The following is a 26,891-nucleotide window of genomic DNA, read 5'->3' on the forward strand; positions in this document are numbered from 1 at the left end:
GTTACATAAAATTAACAATCTACTTATTGGAAACCAAAAATATCACAAGACTGAATGTAACCCATTTCATTAATAAAAGGGACTTTTTAAGCACCCCCCAAAAAACACATAAAACACCACGAGTGCTAGAAGAATATTATACGAGCTTGAAGACAGAATTGGGCAAATTAATTTGCAGTTGAAACTGAAGTTTGTTACTTATTCAGATATTTTATGCACTGCCAATTTTTAGCTGAGATTCTAAAAGAACTCAGAGACAAAATGGACTTAAAGTTTTGCCAGAAGTGGGATTCGAACACACGCCTCCAGGAGAGACTGCGGCCTTAACGCAGCGCCTTAGACCACTCGGCCATCCTGACCACATGTTGCTTGATCATCTACAGAGAGGGAAAGATATTGTGAAACAAAAAAAGCACACATCTTAGGTCATGAGTGGCTAGAGCAAGAAAAAAACTCACTGCACTTTTCCAAGTAGACAACCATATAAGCCCATGTGAGGGAACTGATCAGATTTTTTCTCTCTCAAGAAAAAAGTAGAGTAAACACACAATTGTCAGAAGTGGGATTTGAACCCACGCCTCCAGAAGAGACTGCGACCTGAACGCAGCGCCTTAGACCACTCGGCCATCCTGACTTGCATTTGTGGAACCTTCCACAGGCCAGACAGCCATGCAAGTGGGGTACCGAAAAGGCATGCCCTCAATTTATTTATCCTATTATAAGTACTTCCAACAGATCTTTGAACAATCCATAGAGAGCAGTACCTATGAAGAACTCTTTAGACCTTTAAGGCGTACAAAGAGAAAGTGCAATTAACCAGCCACTTGAACGGCCCAAAGCTGCTTTGAAATTGAGTCAACAGCCACCTCTTGGCTAGCTAAAGCAAATTCAACAAGGAATTTCAATGTCACAACATAGGGTGGAATACGCAAATCTAAGCAGCCCCTGATCACAGCCCTGAGGAAATTGCCGTAAGTGTGCTGGAGTCCAACTGTCTACCAGATGCTAGGCATTCTTCCATATTTGCATGGCCTGTCTGGCCAGGGCATACAAGAGCATGACTCTTCCAGATGAGCTCTTACATGGGTCCTATGCTCATATAGTAAGGACTGCACTTTGTCAGCAAGACTTTATACAACCGAAATATATGAGAAACCCCAGCTCTCTTGACTAGATGAGGACGGAATCACATCCCAGGTGAGGACCAACAGATGCAACTTCCATCAGATGTTAACCTGAAAAAGGAGATTACATCTCCAAAAGTCATGTCAGAAGTGGGATTCGAACCCACACCTCCAGAGGAGACTGCAGCCTAAACACAGCGCCTTAGACCACTCGGCCATCCTGACAGTGCAGAGTCTGAAGAAATGTATAAAAGTCACTCAGAAATTTCTGCCTCCATGCAAGCCTGAAATAATTTAAACCTTCAAACACAAGGTGCAACTTTATGCACAGGACAATAAACACAGAAGATCACATGTGAAAGCATTTCATTTCACAGGTGTACAATTTTTATGCTTTTAGAATACCTCATACCTCTCACCAGCTATTTAGGGTCCTGTATCCTACTCAGAAAATTACCTTGCATGCGACCTCTCTCTCTACACAAACAACTACTGCACAGGAAGTAGGAAGGCAGAAGGTGGGGCATATTATGCAAATGTATGCTGTCATTGTGCCTTGCAGATTCATGCAGGATTTCTAGATCCTTGCTGGATACAAGAGAGCAGACCTTGTTTCAGATCAACTGTCCCTAGCAGGGAACGTCTGAGCACATGCAGTCTTTTGCTCTCTAGCCCCTGGCTTGGGACTTACCCTCACTGGCTGAGGCGTGAATTTCTGCATACCAACGTTGCATAGATGGTACGTATGTGGTCGGTTTGGGATGGGTGGGAGGTCAAAAGCAGGGAAAAGTATGTCGCCTTCACTTCTAGTCTCCTCTTCTAGGCCTACCTGCCGTTCACTCACTCTGTCTTTGTTTCATTCTCTCCTTCCTCAACACCCCTTCTCACTCACTCGCTCTATCACTTGTGCTCTTTCCCCTTGCTCTGCATTTCATAGTGGAAACATCTCTTGAATGGAGCATTAGAAAATGAGGTTACATAAAATTAACAATCTACTTATTGGAAACCAAAAAATATCACAAGTCTGAATGTAACCCGTTTCATTAATAAAAGGGACTTTTTAAGCACCCCCCAAAAAACACATAAAACACCACGAGTGCTAGAAGAATATTATACGAGCTTGAAGACAGAATTGGGCAAATTAATTTGCAGTTGAAACTGAAGTTTGTTACTTATTCAGATATTTTATGCACTGCCTATTTTTAGCTGAGATTCTAAAAGAACTCAGAGACAAAATGGACTTAAAGTTTTGTCAGAAGTGGGATTCGAACACACGCCTCCAGGAGAGACTGCGGCCTTAACGCAGCGCCTTAGACCACTCGGCCATCCTGACCACATGTTGCTTGATCATCTACAGAGAGGGAAAGATATTGTGAAACAAAAAAAGCACACATCTTAGGTCATGAGTGGCTAAAGCAAGAAAAAAACTCACTGCACTTTTCCAAGTAGACAACCATATAAGCCCATGTGAGGGAAATGATCAGATTTTTTCTCTCTCAAGAAAAAAGTAGAGTAAACACACAATTGTCAGAAGTGGGATTTGAACCCACGCCTCCAGAAGAGACTGCGACCTGAACGCAGCGCCTTAGACCACTCGGCCATCCTGACTTGCATTTGTGGAACCTTCCACAGGCCAGACAGCCATGCAAGTGGGGTACCGAAAAGGCATGCCCTCAATTTATTTATCCTATTATAAGTACTTCCAACAGATCTTTGAACAATCCATAGAGAGCAGTACCTATGAAGAACTCTTTAGACCTTTAAGGCGTACAAAGAGAAAGTGCTATTAACCAGCCACTTGAACAGCCCAAAGCTGCTTTGAAATTGAGTCAACAGCCACCTCTTGGCTAGCTAAAGCAAATTCAACAAGGAATTTCAATGTCACAACATAGGGTGGAATACGCAAATCTAAGCAGCCCCTGATCACAGCCCTGAGGAAATTGCCGTAAGTGTGCTGGAGTCCAACTGTCTACCAGATGCTAGGCATTCTTCCATATTTGCATAGCCTGTCTGGCCAGGGCATACAAGAGCATGACTCTTCCAGATGAGCTCTTACATGGGTCCTATGCTCATATAGTAAGGACTGCACTTTGTCAGCAAGACTTTATACAACCGAAATATATGAGAAACCCCAGCTCTCTTGACTAGATGAGGACGGAATCACATCCCAGGTGAAGACCAACAGATGCAACTTCCATCAGAAGTTAACCTGAAAAAGGAGATTACATCTCCAAAAGTCATGTCTGAAGTGGGATTCGAACCCACGTCTCCAGAGGAGACTGCGGCCTAAACACAGCGCCTTAGACCACTCGGCCATCCTGACAGTGCAGAGTCTGAAGAAATGTATAAAAGTCACTCAGAAATTTCTGCCTCCATGCAAGCCTGAAATAATTTAAACCTTCAAACACAAGGTGCAACTTTATGCACAGGACAATAAACACAGAAGATCACATGTGAAAGCATTTCATTTCACAGGTGTACAATTTTTATGCTTTTAGAATACCTCATACCTCTCACCAGCTATTTAGGGTCCTGTATCCTACTCACAAAATTACCTTGCATGCGACCTCTCTCTCTACACAAACAACTACTGCACAGGAAGTAGGAAGGCAGAAGGTGGGGCATATTATGCAAATGTATGCTGTCATTGTGCCTTGCAGATTCATGCAGGATTTCTAGATCCTTGCTGGATACAAGAGAGCAGACCTTGTTTCAGATCAACTGTCCCTAGCAGGGAACGTCTGAGCACATGCAGTCTTTTGCTCTCTAGCCCCTGGCTTGGGACTTACCCTCACTGGCTGAGGCGTGAATTTCTGCATACCAACGTTGCATAGATGGTACGTATGTGGTCGGTTTGGGATGGGTGGGAGGTCAAAAGCAGGGAAAAGTATGTCGCCTTCACTTCTAGTCTCCTCTTCTAGACCTACCTGCCGTTCACTCACTCTGTCTTTGTTTCATTCTCTCCTTCCTCAACACCCCTTCTCACTCACTCGCTCTATCACTTGTGCTCTTTCCCCTTGCTCTGCATTTCATAGTGGAAACATCTCTTGAATGGAGCATTAGAAAATGAGGTTACATAAAATTAACAATCTACTTATTGGAAACCAAAAATATCACAAGTCAAAAATGTAACCCATTTCATTAATAAAAGGGACTTTTTAAGCACCCCCCAAAAAACACATAAAACACCACGAGTGCTGGAAGAATATTATACGAGCTTGAAGACAGAATTGGGCAAATTAATTTGCAGTTGAAACTGAAGTTTGTTACTTATTCAGATATTATATGCACTGCCAATTTTTAGCTGAGATTCTAAAAGAACTCAGAGACAAAGTGGACTTAAAGGTTTGTCAGAAGTGGGATTCGAATCCACGCCTCCAGGAGAGACTGCGGCCTTAACGCAGCGCCTTAGACCACTCGGCCATCCTGACCACACATTGCTTGATCATCTACAGAGAGGGAAAGATATTGTGAACCAAAAAAAGCACACATCTTAGGTCATGAGTGGCTAGAGCAAGAAAAAAACTCACTGCACTTTTCCAAGTAGACAACCATATAAGCCCATGTGAGGGAAATGATCTGATTTTTTCTCTCCCAAGAAAAAAGTAGAGTAAACACACAATTGTCAGAAGTGGGATTTGAACCCACACCTCCAGAAGAGACTGCGACCTGAACGCAGCGCCTTAGACCACTCAGCCATCCTGACTTGCATTTGTGGAACCTTCCACAGGCCAGACAGCCATGCAAGTGGGGTACCGAAAAGGCATGCCCTCAATTTATTTATCCTATTATAAGTACTTCCAACAGATCTTTGAACAATCCATAGAGAGCAGTACCTATGAAGAACTCTTTAGACCTTTAAGGCGTACAAAGAGAAAGTGCTATTAACCAGCCACTTGAACGGCCCAAAGCTGCTTTGAAATTGAGTCAACAGCCACCTCTTGGCTAGCTAAAGCAAATTCAACAAGGAATTTCAATGTCACAACATAGGGTGGAATACGCAAATCTAAGCAGCCCCTGATCACAGCCCTGAGGAAATTGCCGTAAGTGTGCTGGAGTCCAACTGTCTACCAGATGCTAGGCATTCTTCCATATTTGCATGGCCTGTCTGGCCAGGGCATACAAGAGCATGACTCTTCCAGATGAGCTCTTACATGGGTCCTATGCTCATATAGTAAGGACTGCACTTTGTCAGCAAGACTTTATACAACCGAAATATATGAGAAACCCCAGCTCTCTTGACTAGATGAGGACGGAATCACATCCCAGGTGAAGACCAACAGATGCAACTTCCATCAGAAGTTAACCTGAAAAAGGAGATTACATCTCCAAAAGTCATGTCTGAAGTGGGATTCGAACCCACGTCTCCAGAGGAGACTGCGGCCTAAACACAGCGCCTTAGACCACTCGGCCATCCTGACAGAGCAGAGTCTTAAGAAATGTATAAAAGTTACTCAGAAATTTCTGCCTCCATGCAAGCCTGAAATAATTTAAACCTTCAAACACAAGGTGCAACTTTATGCACAGGACAATAAACACAGAAGATCACATGTGAAAGCATTTTATTTCACAGGTGTACAATTTTTATGCTTTTAGAATACCTCATACCTCTCACCAGCTTTTTAGGGTCCTATATCCGACTCACAAAATTACCTTGCCTGCGACCTCTCTCTCTACACAAACAACTACTGCACAGGAAGTAGGAAGGCAGAAGGTGGGGCATATTATGCAAATGTGTGCTGTCATTGTGCCTTGCAGATTCATGCAGGATTTCTAGATCCTTGCTGGATACAAGTGTGCAGACCTTGTTTCAGATCAACTGTCCCTAGCAGGGAACGTCTGAGCACATGCAGTCTTTTGCTCTCTAGCCCCTGGCCTGGGACTCACCCTCACTGGCTGAGGCGTGAATTTCTGCATACCAACGTTGCATAGATGGTACGTTTGTGGTCGGTTTGGGATGGGTGGGAGGTCAAAAGCAGGGAAAAGTATGTCGCCTTCACTTCTAGTCTCCTCTTCTAGGCATACCTGCCGTTCACTCACTCTGTCTTTGTTTAATTCTTTCCTTCCTCAACACCCCTTCTCACTCACTCGCTCTATCACTTGTGCTCTTTCCCCTTGCTCTGCATTTCATAGTGGAAACATCTCTTGAATGGAGCATTAGAAAATGAGGTTACATAAAATTAACAATCTACTTATTGGAAACCAAAAATATCACAAGACTGAATGTAACCCATTTCATTAATAAAAGGGACTTTTTGAGCACCCCCCAAAAAACACATAAAACACCACGAGTGCTAGAAGAATATTATACGAGCTTGAAGACAGAATTGGGCAAATTAATTTGCAGTTGAAACTGAAGTTTGTTACTTATTCAGATATTATATGCACTGCCAATTTTTAGCTGAGATTCTAAAAGAACTCCGAGACAAGTGGACTTAAAGTTTTGTCAGAAGTGGGATTTGAACCCACGCCTCCAGGAGAGACTGCGGCCTTAACGCAGCGCCTTAGACCACTCGGCCATCCTGACCACATGTTGCTTGATCATCTACAGAGAGGGAAAGATATTGTGAAACAAAAAAAGCACACATCTTAGGTCATGAGTGGCTAGAGCAAGAAAAAAACTCACTGCACTTTTCCAAGTAGACAACCATATAAGCCCATGTGAGGCAAATGATCAGATTTTTTCTCTCTCAAGAAAAAAGTAGAGTAAACACACAATTGTCAGAAGTGGGATTTGAACCCACGCCTCCAGAAGAGACTGCGACCTGAACGCAGTGCCTTAGACCACTCGGCCATCCTGACTTGCATTTGTGGAACCTTCCACAGGCCAGACAGCCATGCAAGTGGGGTACCGAAAAGGCATGCCCTCAATTTATTTATCCTATTATAAGTACTTCCAACAGATCTTTGAACAATCCATAGAGAGCAGTACCTATGAAGAACTCTTAAGACCTTTAAGGCGTACAAAGAGAAAGTGCTATTAACCAGCCACTTGAACGGCCCAAAGCTGCTTTGAAATTGAGTCAACAGCCACCTCTTGGCTAGCTAAAGCAAATTCAACAAGGAATTTCAATGTCACAACATAGGGTGGAATACGCAAATCTAAGCAGCCCCTGATCACAGCCCTGAGGAAATTGCCGTAAGTGTGCTGGAGTCCAACTGTCTACCAGATGCTAGGCATTCTTCCATATTTGCATAGCCTGTCTGGCCAGGGCATACAAGAGCATGACTCTTCCAGATGAGCTCTTACATGGGTCCTATGCTCATATAGTAAGGACTGCACTTTGTCAGCAAGACTTTATACAACCGAAATATATGAGAAACCCCAGCTCTCTTGACTAGATGAGGACGGAATCACATCCCAGGTGAAGACCAACAGATGCAACTTCCATCAGAAGTTAACCTGAAAAAGGAGATTACATCTCCAAAAGTCATGTCTGAAGTGGGATTCGAACCCACGTCTCCAGAGGAGACTGCGGCCTAAACACAGCGCCTTAGACCACTCGGCCATCCTGACAGTGCAGAGTCTGAAGAAATGTATAAAAGTCACTCAGAAATTTCTGCCTCCATGCAAGCCTGAAATAATTTAAACCTTCAAACACAAGGTGCAACTTTATGCACAGGACAATAAACACAGAAGATCACATGTGAAAGCATTTCATTTCACAGGTGTACAATTTTTATGCTTTTAGAATACCTCATACCTCTCACCAGCTATTTAGGGTCCTGTATCCTACTCACAAAATTACCTTGCATGCGACCTCTCTCTCTACACAAACAACTACTGCACAGGAAGTAGGAAGGCAGAAGGTGGGGCATATTATGCAAATGTATGCTGTCATTGTGCCTTGCAGATTCATGCAGGATTTCTAGATCCTTGCTGGATACAAGAGAGCAGACCTTGTTTCAGATCAACTGTCCCTAGCAGGGAACGTCTGAGCACATGCAGTCTTTTGCTCTCTAGCCCCTGGCTTGGGACTTACCCTCACTGGCTGAGGCGTGAATTTCTGCATACCAACGTTGCATAGATGGTACGTATGTGGTCGGTTTGGGATGGGTGGGAGGTCAAAAGCAGGGAAAAGTATGTCGCCTTCACTTCTAGTCTCCTCTTCTAGACCTACCTGCCGTTCACTCACTCTGTCTTTGTTTCATTCTCTCCTTCCTCAACACCCCTTCTCACTCACTCGCTCTATCACTTGTGCTCTTTCCCCTTGCTCTGCATTTCATAGTGGAAACATCTCTTGAATGGAGCATTAGAAAATGAGGTTACATAAAATTAACAATCTACTTATTGGAAACCAAAAATATCACAAGTCAAAAATGTAACCCATTTCATTAATAAAAGGGACTTTTTAAGCACCCCCCAAAAAACACATAAAACACCACGAGTGCTGGAAGAATATTATACGAGCTTGAAGACAGAATTGGGCAAATTAATTTGCAGTTGAAACTGAAGTTTGTTACTTATTCAGATATTATATGCACTGCCAATTTTTAGCTGAGATTCTAAAAGAACTCAGAGACAAAGTGGACTTAAAGGTTTGTCAGAAGTGGGATTCGAATCCACGCCTCCAGGAGAGACTGCGGCCTTAACGCAGCGCCTTAGACCACTCGGCCATCCTGACCACACATTGCTTGATCATCTACAGAGAGGGAAAGATATTGTGAACCAAAAAAAGCACACATCTTAGGTCATGAGTGGCTAGAGCAAGAAAAAAACTCACTGCACTTTTCCAAGTAGACAACCATATAAGCCCATGTGAGGGAAATGATCTGATTTTTTCTCTCCCAAGAAAAAAGTAGAGTAAACACACAATTGTCAGAAGTGGGATTTGAACCCACACCTCCAGAAGAGACTGCGACCTGAACGCAGCGCCTTAGACCACTCAGCCATCCTGACTTGCATTTGTGGAACCTTCCACAGGCCAGACAGCCATGCAAGTGGGGTACCGAAAAGGCATGCCCTCAATTTATTTATCCTATTATAAGTACTTCCAACAGATCTTTGAACAATCCATAGAGAGCAGTACCTATGAAGAACTCTTTAGACCTTTAAGGCGTACAAAGAGAAAGTGCTATTAACCAGCCACTTGAACGGCCCAAAGCTGCTTTGAAATTGAGTCAACAGCCACCTCTTGGCTAGCTAAAGCAAATTCAACAAGGAATTTCAATGTCACAACATAGGGTGGAATACGCAAATCTAAGCAGCCCCTGATCACAGCCCTGAGGAAATTGCCGTAAGTGTGCTGGAGTCCAACTGTCTACCAGATGCTAGGCATTCTTCCATATTTGCATGGCCTGTCTGGCCAGGGCATACAAGAGCATGACTCTTCCAGATGAGCTCTTACATGGGTCCTATGCTCATATAGTAAGGACTGCACTTTGTCAGCAAGACTTTATACAACCGAAATATATGAGAAACCCCAGCTCTCTTGACTAGATGAGGACGGAATCACATCCCAGGTGAAGACCAACAGATGCAACTTCCATCAGAAGTTAACCTGAAAAAGGAGATTACATCTCCAAAAGTCATGTCTGAAGTGGGATTCGAACCCACGTCTCCAGAGGAGACTGCGGCCTAAACACAGCGCCTTAGACCACTCGGCCATCCTGACAGAGCAGAGTCTTAAGAAATGTATAAAAGTTACTCAGAAATTTCTGCCTCCATGCAAGCCTGAAATAATTTAAACCTTCAAACACAAGGTGCAACTTTATGCACAGGACAATAAACACAGAAGATCACATGTGAAAGCATTTTATTTCACAGGTGTACAATTTTTATGCTTTTAGAATACCTCATACCTCTCACCAGCTTTTTAGGGTCCTATATCCGACTCACAAAATTACCTTGCCTGCGACCTCTCTCTCTACACAAACAACTACTGCACAGGAAGTAGGAAGGCAGAAGGTGGGGCATATTATGCAAATGTGTGCTGTCATTGTGCCTTGCAGATTCATGCAGGATTTCTAGATCCTTGCTGGATACAAGTGTGCAGACCTTGTTTCAGATCAACTGTCCCTAGCAGGGAACGTCTGAGCACATGCAGTCTTTTGCTCTCTAGCCCCTGGCCTGGGACTCACCCTCACTGGCTGAGGCGTGAATTTCTGCATACCAACGTTGCATAGATGGTACGTTTGTGGTCGGTTTGGGATGGGTGGGAGGTCAAAAGCAGGGAAAAGTATGTCGCCTTCACTTCTAGTCTCCTCTTCTAGGCATACCTGCCGTTCACTCACTCTGTCTTTGTTTAATTCTTTCCTTCCTCAACACCCCTTCTCACTCACTCGCTCTATCACTTGTGCTCTTTCCCCTTGCTCTGCATTTCATAGTGGAAACATCTCTTGAATGGAGCATTAGAAAATGAGGTTACATAAAATTAACAATCTACTTATTGGAAACCAAAAATATCACAAGACTGAATGTAACCCATTTCATTAATAAAAGGGACTTTTTGAGCACCCCCCAAAAAACACATAAAACACCACGAGTGCTAGAAGAATATTATACGAGCTTGAAGACAGAATTGGGCAAATTAATTTGCAGTTGAAACTGAAGTTTGTTACTTATTCAGATATTATATGCACTGCCAATTTTTAGCTGAGATTCTAAAAGAACTCCGAGACAAGTGGACTTAAAGTTTTGTCAGAAGTGGGATTTGAACCCACGCCTCCAGGAGAGACTGCGGCCTTAACGCAGCGCCTTAGACCACTCGGCCATCCTGACCACATGTTGCTTGATCATCTACAGAGAGGGAAAGATATTGTGAAACAAAAAAAGCACACATCTTAGGTCATGAGTGGCTAGAGCAAGAAAAAAACTCACTGCACTTTTCCAAGTAGACAACCATATAAGCCCATGTGAGGCAAATGATCAGATTTTTTCTCTCTCAAGAAAAAAGTAGAGTAAACACACAATTGTCAGAAGTGGGATTTGAACCCACGCCTCCAGAAGAGACTGCGACCTGAACGCAGTGCCTTAGACCACTCGGCCATCCTGACTTGCATTTGTGGAACCTTCCACAGGCCAGACAGCCATGCAAGTGGGGTACCGAAAAGGCATGCCCTCAATTTATTTATCCTATTATAAGTACTTCCAACAGATCTTTGAACAATCCATAGAGAGCAGTACCTATGAAGAACTCTTAAGACCTTTAAGGCGTACAAAGAGAAAGTGCTATTAACCAGCCACTTGAACGGCCCAAAGCTGCTTTGAAATTGAGTCAACAGCCACCTCTTGGCTAGCTAAAGCAAATTCAACAAGGAATTTCAATGTCACAACATAGGGTGGAATACGCAAATCTAAGCAGCCCCTGATCACAGCCCTGAGGAAATTGCCGTAAGTGTGCTGGAGTCCAACTGTCTACCAGATGCTAGGCATTCTTCCATATTTGCATGGCCTGTCTGGCCAGGGCATACAAGAGCATGACTCTTCCAGATGAGCTCTTACATGGGTCCTATGCTCATATAGTAAGGACTGCACTTTGTCAGCAAGACTTTATACAACCAAAATATATGAGAAACCCCAGCTCTCTTGACTAGATGAGGACGGAATCACATCCCAGGTGAAGACCAACAGATGCAACTTCCATCAGATGTTAACCTGAAAAAGGAGATTACATCTCCAAAAGTCATTTCAGAAGTGGGATTCGAACCCACGCCTCCAGAGGAGACTGCGGCCTAAACACAGCACCTTAGACCACTCGGCCATCCTGACAGTGCAGAGTCTTAAGAAATGTATAAAAGTCACTCAGAAATTTCTGCCTCCATGCAAGCCTGAAATAATTTAAACCTTCAAACACAAGGTGCAACTTTATGCACAGGACAATAAACACAGAAGATCACATGTGAAAGCATTTCATTTCACAGGTGTACAATTTTTATGCTTTTAGAATACCTCATACCTCTCACCAGCTATTTAGGGTCCTGTATCCTACTCACAAAATTACCTTGCATGCGACCTCTCTCTCTACACAAACAACTACTGCACAGGAAGTAGGAAGGCAGAAGGTGGGGCATATTATGCAAATGTATGCTGTCATTGTGCCTTGCAGATTCATGCAGGATTTCTAGATCCTTGCTGGATACAAGAGAGCAGACCTTGTTTCAGATCAACTGTCCCTAGCAGAGAACGTCTGAGCACATGCAGTCTTTTGCTCTCTAGCCCCTGGCCTGGGACTTACCCTCACTGGCTGAGGCGTGAATTTCTGCATACCAACGTTGCATAGATGGTACGTATGTGGTCGGTTTGGGATGGGTGGGAGGTCAAAAGCAGGGAAAAGTATGTCGCCTTCACTTCTAGTCTCCTCTTCTAGGCCTACCTGCCGTTCACTCACTCTGTCTTTGTTTCATTCTCTCCTTCCTCAACACCCCTTCTCACTCACTCGCTCTATCACTTGTGCTCTTTCCCCTTGCTCTGCATTTCATAGTGGAAACATCTCTTGAATGGAGCATTAGAAAATGAGGTTACATAAAATTATCAATCTACTTATTGGAAACCAAAAATATCACAAGTCTGAATGTAACCCATTTCATTAATAAAAGGGACTTTTTAAGCACCCCCCAAAAAACACATAAAACACCACGAGTGCTAGAAGAATATTATACGAGCTTGAAGACAGAATTGGGCAAATTAATTTGCAGTTGAAACTGAAGTTTGTTACTTATTCAGATATTATATGCACTGCCAATTTTTAGCTGAGATTCTAAAAGAACTCAGAGACAAAATGGACTTAAAGGTTTGTCAGAAGTGGGATTCGAACCCACACCTCCAGGAGAGACTGCGGCCTTAACGCAGCGCCTTAGACCACTCGGCCATCCTGACCACATTTGACTGATCATCTACAGAGAGGGAAAGATATTGTGAACCAAAAAAAGCACACAACTTAGGTCATGAGTGGCTAGAGCAAGAAAAAAACTCACTGCACTTTTCCAAGTAGACAACCATATAAGCCCATGTGAGGGAAATTATCTGATTTTTTCTCTCTCAAGAAAAAAGTAGAGTAAACACACAATTGTCAGAAGTGGGATTTGAACCCACGCCTCCAGAAGAGACTGCGACCTGAACGCAGCACCTTAGACCACTCGGCCATCCTGACTTGCATTTGTGGAACCTTCCACAGGCCAGACAGCCATGCAAGTGGGGTACCGAAAAGGCATGCCCTCAATTTATTTATCCTATTATAAGTACTTCCAACAGATCTTTGAACAATCCATAGAGAGCAGTACCTATGAAGAACTCTTAAGACCTTTAAGGCGTACAAAGAGAAAGTGCTATTAACCAGCCACTTGAAAGGCCCAAAGCTGCTTTGAAATTGAGTCAACAGCCACCTCTTGGCTAGCTAAAGCAAATTCAACAAGGAATTTCAATGTCACAACATAGGGTGGAATACGCAAATCTAAGCAGCCCCTGATCACAGCCCTAAGGAAATTGCCGTAAGTGTGCTGGAGTCCAACTGTCTACCAGATGCTAGGCATTCTTCCATATTTGCATGGCCTGTCTGGCCAGGGCATACAAGAGCATGACTCTTCCAGATGAGCTCTTACATGGGTCCTATGCTCATATAGTAAGGACTGCACTTTGTCAGCAAGACTTTATACAACCGAAATATATGAGAAACCCCAGCTCTCTTGACTAGATGAGGACGGAATCACATCCCAGGTGAAGACCAACAGATGCAACTTCCATCAGATGTTAACCTGAAAAAGGAGATTACATCTCCAAAAGTCACGTCAGGAGTTGGATTTGAACCCGCGCCTCCAGAGGAGACTGCGGCCTAAACACAGCGCCTTAGACCACTCGGCCATCCTGACAGTGCAGAGTCTTAAGAAATGTATAAAAGTCACTCAGAAATTTCTGCCTCCATGCAAGCCTGAAATAATTTAAACCTTCAAACACAAGGTGCAACTTTATGCACAGGTCAATAAACACAGAAGATCACATGTGAAAGCATTTCATTTCACAGGTGTACAATTTTTATGCTTTTAGAATACCTCATACCTCTCACCAGCTATTTAGGGTCCTGTATTATACTCACAAAATTACCTTGCCTGCGACCTCTCTCTCTACACAAACAACTACTGCACAGGAAGTAGGAAGGCAGAAGGTGGGGCATATTATGCAAATGTATGCTGTCATTGTGCCTTGCAGATTCATGCAGGATTTCTAGATCCTTGCTGGATACAAGAGAGCAGACCTTGTTTCAGATCAACTGTCCCTAGCAGGGAACGTCTGAGCACATGCAGTCTTTTGCTCTCTAGCCCCTGGCCTGGGACTTACCCTCACTGACTGAGGCGTGAATTTCTGCATACCAACGTTGCATAGATGGTACGTTTGTGGTCGGTTTGGGATGGGTGGGAGGTCAAAAGCATGGAAAAGTATGTCGCCTTCACTTCTAGTCTCCTCTTCTAGGCCTACCTGCCGTTCACTCACTCTGTCTTTGTTTCATTCTCTCCTTCCTCAACACCCCTTCTCACTCACTCGCTCTATCACTTGTGCTCTTTCCCCTTGCTCTGCATTTCATAGTGGAAACATCTCTTGAATGGAGCATTAGAAAATGAGGTTACATAAAATTAACAATCTACTTATTGGAAACCAAAAATATCACAAGAATGAATGTAACCCATTTCATTAATAAAAGGGACTTTTTAAGCACCCCCCAAAAAACACATAAAACAGCACGAGTGCTAGAAGAATATTATACGAGCTTGAAGACAGAATTGGGCAAATTAATTTGCAGTTGAAACTGAAGTTTGTTACTTATTCAGATATTATATGCACTGCCAATTTTTAGCTGAGATTCTAAAAGAACTCAGAGACAAAATGGACTTAAAGTTTTTTCAGAAGTGGGATTCGAACCCACGTCTCCAGGAGAGACTGCGGCCTTAAAGCAGCGCCTTAGACCAATCGGCCATCCTGACCACATGTTGCTTGATCATCTACAGAGAGGGAAAGATATTGTGAACCAAAAAAAGCACACATCTTAGGTTATGAGTGGCTAGAGCAAGAAAAAAACTCACTGCACTTTTCCAAGTAGACAACCATATAAGCCCATGTGAAGGAAATGATCAGATTTTTTCTCTCTCAAGAAAAAAGTAGAGTAAACACACAATTGTCAGAAGTGGGATTTGAACCCACGCCTCCAGAAGAGACTGCGACCTGAACGCAGCGCCTTAGACCACTCGGCCATCCTGACTTGCATTTATAGAACCTTCCACAGGCCAGACAGCCATGCAAGTGGGGTACCGAAAAAGCATGCCCTCAATTTATTTATCCTATTATAAGTACTTCCAACAGATCTTTGAACAATCCATAGAGAGCAGTACCTATGAAGAACTCTTTATGCCTTTAAGGCGTACAAAGAGAAAGTGCTATTAACCAGCCACTTGAACGGCCCAAAGCTGCTTTGAAATTGAGTCAACAGCCACCTCTTGGCTAGCTAAAGCAAATTCAACAAGGAATTTCAATGTCACAACATAGGGTGGAATACGCAAATCTAAGCAGCCCCTGATCACAGCCCTGAGGAAATGCCGTAAGTGTGCTGGAGTCCAACTGTCTACCAGATGCTAGGCATTCTTCCATATTTGCATGGCCTGTCTGGCCAGGGCATACAAGAGCATGACTCTTCCAGATGAGCTCTTACATGGGTCCTATGCTCATATAGTAAGGACTGCACTTTGTCAGCAAGACTTTATACAACCGAAATATATGAGAAACCCCAGCGCTCTTGACTAGATGAGGACGGAATCACATCCCAGGTGAAGACCAACAGATGCAACTTCCATCAGATGTTAACCTGAAAAAGGAGATTACATCTCCAAAAGGCATGTCAGAAGTGGGATTCAAACCCACGCCTCCAGGAGAGACTGCGGCCTTAACGCAGCGCCTTAGACCACTCGGCCATCCTGACCACATGTTGCTTGATCATCTACAGAGAGGGAAAGATATTGTGAACCAAAAAAAGCACACAACTTAGGTCATGAGTGGCTAGAGCAAGAAAAAAACTCACTGCACTTTTCCAAGTAGACAACCATATAAGCCCATGTGAGGGAAATGATCTGATTTTTTCTCTCTCAAGAAAAAAGTAGAGTAAACACACAATTGTCAGAAGTGGGATTTGAACCCACGCCTCCAGAAGAGACTGCGACCTGAACGCAGCACCTTAGACCACTCGGCCATCCTGACTTGCATTTGTGGAACCTTCCACAGGCCAGACAGCCATGCAAGTGGGGTACCGAAAAGGCATGCCCTCAATTTATTTATCCTATTATAAGTACTTCCAACAGATCTTTGAACAATCCATAGAGAGCAGTACCTATGAAGAACTCTTAAGACCTTTAAGGCGTACAAAGAGAAAGTGCTATTAACCAGCCACTTGAAAGGCCCAAAGCTGCTTTGAAATTGAGTCAACAGCCACCTCTTGGCTAGCTAAAGCAAATTCAACAAGGAATTTCAATGTCACAACATAGGGTGGAATACGCAAATCTAAGCAGCCCCTGATCACAGCCCTGAGGAAATTGCCGTAAGTGTGCTGGAGTCCAACTGTCTACCAGATGCTAGGCATTCTTCCATATTTGCATGGCCTGTCTGGCCAGGGCATACAAGAGCATGACTCTTCCAGATGAGCTCTTACATGGGTCCTATGCTCATATAGTAAGGACTGCACTTTGTCAGCAAGACTTTATACAACCAAAATATATGAGAAACCCCAGCTCTCTTGACTAGATGAGGACGGAATCACATCCCAGGTGAAGACCAACAGATGCAACTTCCATCAGATGTTAACCTGAAAAAGGAGATTACATCTCCAAAAGTCACGTCAGAAGTTGGATTTGAACCCGCGCCTCCAGAGGAGACTGCGGCCTAAACACAGCACCTTAGACCACTCGGCCATCCTGACAGTGCAGAGTCTTAAGAAATTTATAAAAGTCACTCAGAAATTTCTGCCTCCATGTAAGCCTGAAATAATTTAAACCTTCAAACACAAGGTGCAACTTTATGCACAGGTCAATAAACACAGAAGATCACATGTGAAAGCATTTCATTTCACAGGTGTACAATTTTTATGCTTTTAGAATACCTCATACCTCTCACCAGCTATTTAGGGTCCTGTATTATACTCACAAAATTACCTTGCCTGCGACCTCTCTCTCTACACAAACAACTACTGCACAGGAAGTAGGAAGGCAGAAGGTGGGGCATATTATGCAAATGTATGCTGTCATTGTGCCTTGCAGATTCATGCAGGATTTCTAGATCCTTGCTGGATACAAGAGAGCAGACCTTGTTTCAGATCAACTGTCCCTAGCAGGGAAAGTCTGAGCACATGCAGTCTTTTGCTCTCTAGCCCCTGGCCTGGGACTTACCCTCACTGGCTGAGGCGTGAATTTCTGCATACCAAAGTTGCATAGATGGTACGTTTGTGGTCGGTTTGGGATGGGTGGGAGGTCAAAAGCATGGAAAAGTATGTCGCCTTCACTTCTAGTCTCCTCTTCTAGGCCTACCTGCCGTTCACTCACTCTGTCTTTGTTTCATTCTCTCCTTCCTCAACACCCCTTCTCACTCACTCGCTCTATCACTTGTGCTCTTTCCCCTTGCTCTGCATTTCATAGTGGAAACATCTCTTGAATGGAGCATTAGAAAATGAGGTTACATAAAATTAACAATCTACTTATTGGAAACCAAAAATATCACAAGACTGAATGTAACGAATTTCATTAATAAAAGGGACTTTTTAAGCACCCCCCAAAAAACACATAAAACAGCACGAGTGCTAGAAGAATATTATACGAGCTTGAAGACAGAATTGGGCAAATTAATTTGCAGTTGAAACTGAAGTTTGTTACTTATTCAGATATTATATGCACTGCCAATTTTTAGCTGAGATTCTAAAAGAACTCAGAGACAAAATGGACTTAAAGTTTTGTCAGAAGTGGGATTTGAGCCCACGCCTCCAGGAGAGACTGCGGCCTTAACGCAGCGCCTTAGACCACTCGGCCATCCTGACCACATGTTGCTTGATCATCTACAGAGAGGGAAAGATATTGTGAAACAAAAAAAAGCACACATCTTAGGTCATGAGTGGCTAGAGCAAGAAAAAAACTCACTGCACTTATCCAAGTAGACAACCATATAAGCCCATGTGAGGCAAATGATCAGATTTTTTCTCTCTCAAGAAAAAAGTAGAGTAAACACAATTGTCAGAAGTGGGATTTGAACCCACGCCTCCAGAAGAGACTGCGACCTGAACGCAGCGCCTTAGACCACTCGGCCATCCTGACTTGCATTTGTGGAACCTTCCACAGGCCAGACAGCCATGCAAGTGGGGTACCGAAAAGGCATGCCCTCAATTTATTTATCCTATTATAAGTACTTCCAACAGATCTTTGAACAATCCATAGAGAGCAGTACCTATGAAGAACTCTTTAGACCTTTAAGGCGTACAAAGAGAAAGTGCTATTAACCAGCCACTTGAACGGCCCAAAGCTGCTTTGAAATTGAGTCAACAGCCACCTCTTGGCTAGCTAAAGCAAATTCAACAAGGAATTTCAATGTCACAACATAGGGTGGAATACGCAAATCTAAGCAGCCCCTGATCACAGCCCTGAGGAAATTGCCGTAAGTGTGCTGGAGTCCAACTGTCTACCAGATGCTAGGCATTCTTCCATATTTGCATGGCCTGTCTGGCCAGGGCATACAAGAGCATGACTCTTCCAGATGAGCTCTTACATGGGTCCTATGCTCATATAGTAAGGACTGCACTTTGTCAGCAAGACTTTATACAACCGAAATATATGAGAAACCCCAGCTCTCTTGACTAGATGAGGACGGAATCACATCCCAGGTGAAGACCAACAGATGCAACTTCCATCAGATGTTAACCTGAAAAAGGAGATTACATCTCCAAAAGTCATTTCAGAAGTGGGATTTGAACCCACGCCTCCAGAGGAGACTGCGGCCTTAACACAGCGCCTTAGACCACTCGGCCATCCTGACAGTGCAGAGTCTTAAGAAATGTATAAAAGTCACTCAGAAATTTCTGCCTCCATGCAAGCCTGAAATAATTTAAACCTTCAAACACAAGGTGCAACTTTATGCACAGGACAATAAACACAGAAGATCACATGTGAAAGCATTTCATTTCACAGGTGTACAATTTTTATGCTTTTAGAATACCTCATACCTCTCACCAGCTATTTAGGGTCCTGTATCCTACTCACAAAATTACCTTGCATGCGACCTCTCTCTCTACACAAACAACTACTGCACAGGAAGTAGGAAGGCAGAAGGTGGGGCATATTATGCAAATGTATGCTGTCATTGTGCCTTGCAGATTCATGCAGGATTTCTAGATCCTTGCTGGATACAAGAGAGCAGACCTTGTTTCAGATCAACTGTCCCTAGCAGGGAACGTCTGAGCACATGCAGTCTTTTGCTCTCTAGCCCCTGGCCTGGGACTTACCCTCACTGGCTGAGGCGTGAATTTCTGCATACCAACGTTGCATAGATGGTACGTATGTGGTCGGTTTGGGATGGGTGGGAGGTCAAAAGCAGGGAAAAGTATGTCGCCTTCACTTCTAGTCTCCTCTTCTAGGCCTACCTGCCGTTCACTCACTCTGTCTTTGTTTCATTCTCTCCTTCCTCAACACCCCTTCTCACTCACTCGCTCTATCACTTGTGCTCTTTCCCCTTGCTCTGCATTTCATAGTGGAAACATCTCTTGAATGGAGCATTAGAAAATGAGGTTACATAAAATTAACAATCTACTTATTGGAAACCAAAAATATCACAAGTCTGAATGTAACCCATTTCATTAATAAAAGGGACTTTTTAAGCACCCCCCAAAAAACACATAAAACACCACGAGTGCTAGAAGAATATTATACGAGCTTGAAGACAGAATTGGGCAAATTAATTTGCAGTTGAAACTGAAGTTTGTTACTTATTCAGATATTATATGCACTGCCAATTTTTAGCTGAGATTCTAAAAGAACTCAGAGACAAAATGGACTTAAAGGTTTGTCAGAAGTGGGATTCGAACCCACGCCTCCAGGAGAGACTGCGGCCTTAACGCAGCGCCTTAGACCACTCGGCCATCCTGACCACATTTGCTTGATCATCTACAGAGAGGGAAAGATATTGTGAACCAAAAAAAGCACACATCTTAGGTCATGAGTGGCTAGAGCAAGAAAAAAACTCACTGCACTTTTCCAAGCAGACAACCATATAAGCCCATGTGAGGGAAATGATCTGATTTTTTCTCTCTCAAGAAAAAAGTAGAGTAAACACACAATTGTCAGAAGTGGGATTTGAACCCACGCCTCCAGAAGAGACTGCGACCTGAACGCAGCGCCTTAGACCACTCGGCCATCCTGACTTGCATTTGTGGAACCTTCCACAGGCCCGACAGCCATGAAAGTGGGGTACCGAAAAGGCATGCCCTCAGTTTATTTATCCTATTATAAGTACTTCCAACAGATCTTTGAACAATCCATAGAGAGCAGTACCTATGAAGAACTCTTTAGACCTTTAAGGCGTACAAAGAGAAAGTGCTATTAACCAGCCACTTGAAAGGCCCAAAGCTGCTTTGAAATTGAGTCAACAGCCACCTCTTGGCTAGCTAAAGCAAATTCAACAAGGAATTTCAATGTCACAACATAGGGTGGAATACGCAAATCTAAGCAGCCCCTGATCACAGCCCTGAGGAAATTGCCGTAAGTGTGCTGGAGTCCAACTGTCTACTAGATGCTAGGCATTCTTCCATATTTGCATGGCCTGTCTGGCCAGGGCATACAAGAGCATGACTCTTCCAGATGAGCTCTTACATGGGTCCTATGCTCATATAGTAAGGACTGCACTTTGTCAGCAAGACTTTATACAACCGAAATATATGAGAAACCCCAGCTCTCTTGACTAGATGAGGACGGAATCACATCCCAGGTAAAGACCAACAGATGCAACTTCCATCAGATGTTAACCTGAAAAAGGAGATTACATCTCCAAAAGTCATGTCAGAAGTGGGATTTGAACCCACGCCTCCAGAGGAAACTGCGGCCTAAACACAGCTCCTTAGACCACTCAGCCATCCTGACAGTGCAGATTCTTAAGAAATGTATAAAAGTCACTCAGAAATTTCTGCCTCCATGCAAGCCTGAAATAATTTAAACCTTCAAACACAAGGTGCAACTTTATGCACAGGTCAATAAACACAGAAGATCACATTTGAAAGCATTTCATTTCACAGGTGTACAATTTTTATGCTTTTAGAATACCTCATACCTCTCACCAGCTATTTAGGGTCCTGTATCCTACTCACAAAATTACCTTGCCTGCGACCTCTCTCTCTACACAAACAACTACTGCACAGGAAGTAGGAAGGCAGAAGGTGGGGCATGTTATTCAAATGTATGCTGTCATTGTGCCTTGCAGATTCATGCAGGATTTCTAGATCCTTGCTGGATACAAGAGTGCAGACATTGTTTCAGATCAACTGTCCCTAGCAGGGAACGTCTGAGCACATGCAGTCTTTTGCTCTCTAGCCCCTGGCCTGACACTCCCACTCACTGGCTGAGGCGTGAATTTCTGCATACCAACGTTGCATAGATGGTACGTTTGTGGTCGATTTGGGATGGGTGGGAGGTCAAAAGCAGGGAAAAGTATGTCGCCTTCACTTCTAGTCTCCTCTTCTAGGCCTACCTGCTGTTCACTCACTCTGTCTTTGTTTCATTCTCTCCTTCCTCAACACCCCTTCTCACTCACTCGCTCTATCACTTGTGCTCTTTCCCCTTGCTCTGCATTTCATAGTGGAAACATCTCTTGAATGGAGCATTAGAAAATGAGGTTACATAAAATTAACAATCTACTTATTGGAAACCAAAAATATCACAAGACTGAATGTAACCCATTTCATTAATAAAAGGGACTTTTTAAGCACCCCCCAAAAAACACATAAAACACCACGAGTGCTAGAAGAATATTATACGAGCTTGAAGACAGAATTGGGCAAATTAATTTGCAGTTGAAACTGAAGTTTGTTACTTATTCAGATATTATATGCACTGCCAATTTTTAGCTGAGATTCTAAACGAACTCAGAGACAAAATGGACTTAAAGTTTTGTCAGACGTGGGATTCGAACCCACACCTCCAGGAGAGACTGCGGCCTTAACGCAGTGCTTTAGACCACTCGGCCATCCTGACCACATGTTGCTTGATCATCTACAGAGAGGGAAAGATATTGTGAACCAAAAAAAGCACACATCTTAGGTCATGAGTGGCGAGAGCAAGAAAAAAACTCACTGCACTTTTCCAAGTAGACAACCATATAAGCCATTGTGAGGGAAATGATCTGATTTTTTCTCTCTCAAGAAAAAAGTAGAGTAAACACACAATTGTCAGAAGTGGGATTTGAACCCACGCCTCCAGAAGAGACTGCGACCTGAACACAGCGCCTTAGACCACTCGGCAATCCTGACTTGCATTTGTAAAACCTTCCACAGGCCAGACAGCCATGCAAGTGGGGTACCGAAAAGGCATGCCCTCAATTTATTTATCCTATTATAAGTACTTCCAACAGATCTTTGAACAATCCATAGAGAGCAGTACCTATGAAGAACTCTTTAGACCTTTAAGGCGTACAAAGAGAAAGAGCTATTAACCAGCCACTTGAACGGCCCAAAGCTGCTTTGAAATTGAGTCAACAGCCACCTCTTGGCTAGCTAAAGCAAATTCAACAAGGAATTTCAATGTCACAACATAGGGTGGAATACGCAAATCTAAGCAGCCCCTGATCACAGCCCTGAGGAAATTGCCGTAAGTGTGCTGGAGTCCAACTGTCTACCAGATGCTAGGCATTCTTCCATATTTGCATGGCCTGTCTGGCCAGGGCATACAAGAGCATGACTCTTCCAGATGAGCTCTTACATGGGTCCTATGCTCATATAGTAAGGACTGCACTTTGTCAGCAAGACTTTATACAACCGAAATATATGAGAAACCCCAGCTCTCTTGACTAGATGAGGACGGAATCACATCCCAGGTGAAGACCAACAGATGCAACTTCCATCAGATGTTAACCTGAAAAAGGAGATTACATCTCCAAAAGTCATGTCAGAAGTGGGATTCGAACCCACGCCTCCAGAGGAGACTGCGGCCTAAACACAGCGCCTTAGACCACTCGGCCATCCTGACAGAGCAGAGTCTTAAGAAATGTATAAAAGTCACTCAGAAATTTCTGCCTCCATGCAAGCCTGAAATAATTTAAACCTTCAAACACAAGGTGCAACTTTATGCACAGGACAATAAACACAGAAGATCACATGTGAAAGCATTTCATTTCACAGGTGTACAATTTTTATGCTTTTAGAATACCTCATACCTCTCACCAGCTTTTTAGGGTCCTGTATCCGACTCACAAAATTACCTTGCCTGCGACCTCTCTCTCTACACAAACAACTACTGCACAGGAAGTAGGAAGGCCGAAGGTGGGGCATATTATGCAAATGTGTGCTGTCATTGTGCCTTGCAGATTCATGCAGGATTTCTAGATCCTTGCTGGATACAAGAGTGCAGACCTTGTTTCAGATCAACTGTCCCTAGCAGGGAATGTCTGAGCACATGCAGTCTTTTGCTCTCTAGCCCCTGGCCTGGGACTCACCCTCACTGGCTGAGGCGTGAATTTCTGCATACCAACGTTGCATAGATGGTACGTTTGTGGTCGGTTTGGGATGGGTGGGAGGTCAAAAGCAGGGAAAAGTATGTCGCCTTCACTTCTAGTCTCCTCTTCTAGGCCTACCTGCCGTTCGCTCACTCTGTCTTTGTTTCATTTTCTCCATCCTCAACACCCCTTCTCACTCACTCGCTCTATCACTTGTGCTCTTTCCCCTTGCTCTGCATTTAATAGTGGAAACATCTCTTGAATGGAGCATTAGAAAATGAGGTTACATAAAATTAACAATCTACTTATTGGAAACCAAAAATATCACAAGACTGAATGTAACCCATTTCATTAATAAAAGGGACTTTTTAAGCACCCCCCAAAAAACACATAAAACAGCACGAGTGCTAGAAGAATATTATACGAGCTTGAAGACAGAATTGGGCAAATTAATTTGCAGTTGAAACTGAAGTTTGTTACTTATTCAGATATTATATGCACTGCCAATTTTTAGCTGAGATTCTAAAAGAACTCAGAGACAAAATGGACTTAAAGTTTAGTCAGAAGTGGGATTCGAACCCACGTCTCCAGGATAGACTGCGACCTTAACGCAGCGCCTTAGACCATTCGGCCATCCTGACCACAGGTTGCTTGATCATCTACAGAGAGGGAAAGATATTGTGAACCAAAAAAAGCACACATCTTAGGTCATGAGTGGCTAGAGCAAGAAAAAAACTCACTGCACTTTTCCAAGTAGACAACCATATAAGCCCATGTGAAGGAAATGATCTGATTTTTTCTCTCTCAAGAAAAAAGTAGAGTAAACACACAATTGTCAGAAGTGGGATTTGAACCCACGCCTCCAGAAGAGACTGCGACCTGAACGCAGCGCCTTAGACCACTCGGCCATCCTGAGTTGCTTTTATAGAACCTTCCACAGGCCAGACAGCCATGCAAGTGGTGTACCGAAAAAGCATGCCCTCAATTTATTTATCCTATTATAAGTACTTCCAACAGATCTTTGAACAATCCATAGAGAGCAGTACCTATGAAGAACTCTTTATGCCTTTAAGGCGTACAAAGAGAAAGTGCTATTAACCAGCCACTTGAACGGCCCAAAGCTGCTTTGAAATTAAGTCAACAGCCACCTCTTGGCTAGCTAAAGCAAATTCAACAAGGAATTTCAATGTCACAACATAGGGTGGAATACGCAAATCTAAGCAGCCCCTGATCACAGCCCTGAGGAAATTGCCGTAAGTGTGCTGGAGTCCAACTGTCTACCAGATGCTAGGCATTCTTCCATATTTGCATGGCCTGTCTGGCCAGGGCATACAAGAGCATGACTCTTCCAGATGAGCTCTTACATGGGTCCTATGCTCATATAGCAAGGACTGCACTTTGTCAGCAAGACTTTATACAACCGAAATATATGAGAAACCCCAGCTCTCTTGACTAGATGAGGACGGAATCACATCCCAGGTGAAGACCAACAGATGCAACTTCCATCAGATGTTAACCTGAAAAAGGAGATTACATCTCCAAAAGTCATGTCAGAAGTGGGATTCGAACCCACGCCTCCAGAGGAGACTGCGGCCTAAACACAGCACCTTAGACCACTCGGCCATCCTGACAGAGCAGAGTCTTAAGAAATGTATAAAAGTCACTCAGAAATTTCTGCCTCCATGCAAGCCTGAAATAATTTAAACCTTCAAACACAAGGTGCAACTTTATGCACAGGACAATAAACACAGAAGATCACATGTGAAAGCATTTCATTTCACAGGTGTACAATTTTTATGCTTTTAGAATACCTCATACCTCTCACCAGCTTTTTAGGGTCCTGTATCCGACTCACAAAATTACCTTGCCTGCGACCTCTCTCTCTACACAAACAACTACTGCACAGGAAGTAGGAAGGCAGAAGGTGGGGCATATTATGCAAATGTGTGCTGTCATTGTGCCTTGCAGATTCATGCAGGATTTCTAGATCCTTGCTGGATACAAGAGTGCAGACCTTGTTTCAGATCAACTGTCCCTAGCAGGGAATGTCTGAGCACATGCAGTCTTTTGCTCTCTAGCCCCTGGCCTGGGACTCACCCTCACTGGCTGAGGCGTGAATTTCTGCATACCAACGTTGCATAGATGGTACGTTTGTGGTCGGTTTGGGATGGGTGGGAGGTCAAAAGCAGGGAAAAGTATGTCGCCTTCACTTCTAGTCTCCTCTTCTAGGCCTACCTGCCGTTTGCTCACTCTGTCTTTGTTTCATTCTCTCCATCCTCAACACCCCTTCTCACTCACTCACTCTATCACTTGTGCTCTTTCCCCTTGCTCTGCATTTCATAGTGGAAACATCTCTTGAATGGAGCATTAGAAAATGATGTTACATAAAATTAACAATCTACTTATTGGAAACCAAAAATATCACAAGACTGAATGTAACCCATTTCATTAATAAAAGGGACTTTTTAAGCACCCCCCAAAAAACACATAAAACACCACGAGTGCTAGAAGAATATTATACGAGCTTGAAGACAGAATTGGGCAAATTAATTTGCAGTTGAAACTGAAGTTTGTTACTTATTCAGATATTATATGCACTGCCAATTTTTTGCTGAGATTCTAAAAGAACTCAGAGACAAAATGGACTTAAAGTTTTGTCAGACGTGGGATTCGAACCCACGCCTCCAGGAGAGACTGCGGCCTTAACGCAGCGCCTTAGACCACTCGGCCATCCTGACCACATTTGCTTGATTATCTACAGAGAGGGAAAGAAATTGTGAACCAAAAAAAGCACACATCTTAGGTCATGAGTGGCTAGAGCAAGAAAAAAACTCACTGCACTTTTCCAAGCAGACAACCATAGAAGCCCATGTTCGGGAAATGATCTGATTTTTTCTCTCTCAAGAAAAAAGTAGAGTAAACACACAATTGTCAGAAGTGGGATTTGAACCCACACCTCCAGAAGAGACTGCGACCTGAACGCCGCGCCTTAGACCACTCGGCCATCCTGACTTGCATTTGTGGAACCTTCCACAGGCCAGACAGCCATGCAAGTGGGGTACCGAAAAGGGATGCCCTCAGTTTATTTATCCTATTATAAGTACTTCCAACAGATCTTT

At 43.5% G+C, this 26,891-nt stretch overlaps 21 non-coding genes across 21 annotated transcripts; all 21 read right to left on the reverse strand.

Annotated features, from left to right (window-relative positions):
- Window positions 1-551: 551 nt before the first annotated feature.
- TRNAL-CAG (transfer RNA leucine (anticodon CAG)) lies at window positions 552-634 on the reverse strand. The gene has a single exon. It is a non-coding gene; the product is annotated as a tRNA-Leu (tRNA).
- Window positions 635-1,266: 632 nt separating this feature from the next.
- On the reverse strand, window positions 1,267-1,349 carry TRNAL-UAG (transfer RNA leucine (anticodon UAG)). The gene has a single exon. It is a non-coding gene; the product is annotated as a tRNA-Leu (tRNA).
- A 1,300-nt stretch (window positions 1,350-2,649) lies between these two features.
- TRNAL-CAG (transfer RNA leucine (anticodon CAG)) lies at window positions 2,650-2,732 on the reverse strand. The gene has a single exon. It is a non-coding gene; the product is annotated as a tRNA-Leu (tRNA).
- Window positions 2,733-4,747: 2,015 nt separating this feature from the next.
- On the reverse strand, window positions 4,748-4,830 carry TRNAL-CAG (transfer RNA leucine (anticodon CAG)). Its single transcript has one exon. It is a non-coding gene; the product is annotated as a tRNA-Leu (tRNA).
- Window positions 4,831-6,568: 1,738 nt separating this feature from the next.
- TRNAL-AAG (transfer RNA leucine (anticodon AAG)) lies at window positions 6,569-6,651 on the reverse strand. The gene has a single exon. It is a non-coding gene; the product is annotated as a tRNA-Leu (tRNA).
- A 192-nt stretch (window positions 6,652-6,843) lies between these two features.
- On the reverse strand, window positions 6,844-6,926 carry TRNAL-CAG (transfer RNA leucine (anticodon CAG)). Its single transcript has one exon. It is a non-coding gene; the product is annotated as a tRNA-Leu (tRNA).
- Window positions 6,927-8,941: 2,015 nt separating this feature from the next.
- TRNAL-CAG (transfer RNA leucine (anticodon CAG)) lies at window positions 8,942-9,024 on the reverse strand. Its single transcript has one exon. It is a non-coding gene; the product is annotated as a tRNA-Leu (tRNA).
- Window positions 9,025-10,762: 1,738 nt separating this feature from the next.
- TRNAL-AAG (transfer RNA leucine (anticodon AAG)) lies at window positions 10,763-10,845 on the reverse strand. The gene has a single exon. It is a non-coding gene; the product is annotated as a tRNA-Leu (tRNA).
- A 192-nt stretch (window positions 10,846-11,037) lies between these two features.
- Window positions 11,038-11,120, reverse strand: TRNAL-CAG (transfer RNA leucine (anticodon CAG)). The gene has a single exon. It is a non-coding gene; the product is annotated as a tRNA-Leu (tRNA).
- A 1,739-nt stretch (window positions 11,121-12,859) lies between these two features.
- Window positions 12,860-12,942, reverse strand: TRNAL-AAG (transfer RNA leucine (anticodon AAG)). The gene has a single exon. It is a non-coding gene; the product is annotated as a tRNA-Leu (tRNA).
- A 191-nt stretch (window positions 12,943-13,133) lies between these two features.
- Window positions 13,134-13,216, reverse strand: TRNAL-CAG (transfer RNA leucine (anticodon CAG)). The gene has a single exon. It is a non-coding gene; the product is annotated as a tRNA-Leu (tRNA).
- A 2,014-nt stretch (window positions 13,217-15,230) lies between these two features.
- Window positions 15,231-15,313, reverse strand: TRNAL-CAG (transfer RNA leucine (anticodon CAG)). The gene has a single exon. It is a non-coding gene; the product is annotated as a tRNA-Leu (tRNA).
- Window positions 15,314-15,944: 631 nt separating this feature from the next.
- Window positions 15,945-16,027, reverse strand: TRNAL-AAG (transfer RNA leucine (anticodon AAG)). The gene has a single exon. It is a non-coding gene; the product is annotated as a tRNA-Leu (tRNA).
- Window positions 16,028-16,219: 192 nt separating this feature from the next.
- On the reverse strand, window positions 16,220-16,302 carry TRNAL-CAG (transfer RNA leucine (anticodon CAG)). Its single transcript has one exon. It is a non-coding gene; the product is annotated as a tRNA-Leu (tRNA).
- A 2,013-nt stretch (window positions 16,303-18,315) lies between these two features.
- Window positions 18,316-18,398, reverse strand: TRNAL-CAG (transfer RNA leucine (anticodon CAG)). Its single transcript has one exon. It is a non-coding gene; the product is annotated as a tRNA-Leu (tRNA).
- Window positions 18,399-19,030: 632 nt separating this feature from the next.
- On the reverse strand, window positions 19,031-19,113 carry TRNAL-AAG (transfer RNA leucine (anticodon AAG)). Its single transcript has one exon. It is a non-coding gene; the product is annotated as a tRNA-Leu (tRNA).
- A 1,024-nt stretch (window positions 19,114-20,137) lies between these two features.
- TRNAL-AAG (transfer RNA leucine (anticodon AAG)) lies at window positions 20,138-20,220 on the reverse strand. Its single transcript has one exon. It is a non-coding gene; the product is annotated as a tRNA-Leu (tRNA).
- Window positions 20,221-20,411: 191 nt separating this feature from the next.
- On the reverse strand, window positions 20,412-20,494 carry TRNAL-CAG (transfer RNA leucine (anticodon CAG)). Its single transcript has one exon. It is a non-coding gene; the product is annotated as a tRNA-Leu (tRNA).
- A 2,729-nt stretch (window positions 20,495-23,223) lies between these two features.
- On the reverse strand, window positions 23,224-23,306 carry TRNAL-UAG (transfer RNA leucine (anticodon UAG)). Its single transcript has one exon. It is a non-coding gene; the product is annotated as a tRNA-Leu (tRNA).
- Window positions 23,307-25,320: 2,014 nt separating this feature from the next.
- Window positions 25,321-25,403, reverse strand: TRNAL-UAG (transfer RNA leucine (anticodon UAG)). Its single transcript has one exon. It is a non-coding gene; the product is annotated as a tRNA-Leu (tRNA).
- Window positions 25,404-26,427: 1,024 nt separating this feature from the next.
- Window positions 26,428-26,510, reverse strand: TRNAL-AAG (transfer RNA leucine (anticodon AAG)). The gene has a single exon. It is a non-coding gene; the product is annotated as a tRNA-Leu (tRNA).
- Window positions 26,511-26,891: the final 381 nt, after the last annotated feature.

Source organism: Lissotriton vulgaris, chromosome 8 (assembly GCF_964263255.1).
Source record: "Lissotriton vulgaris chromosome 8, aLisVul1.2, whole genome shotgun sequence".
Lineage (NCBI taxonomy): Eukaryota > Metazoa > Chordata > Amphibia > Caudata > Salamandridae > Lissotriton > Lissotriton vulgaris.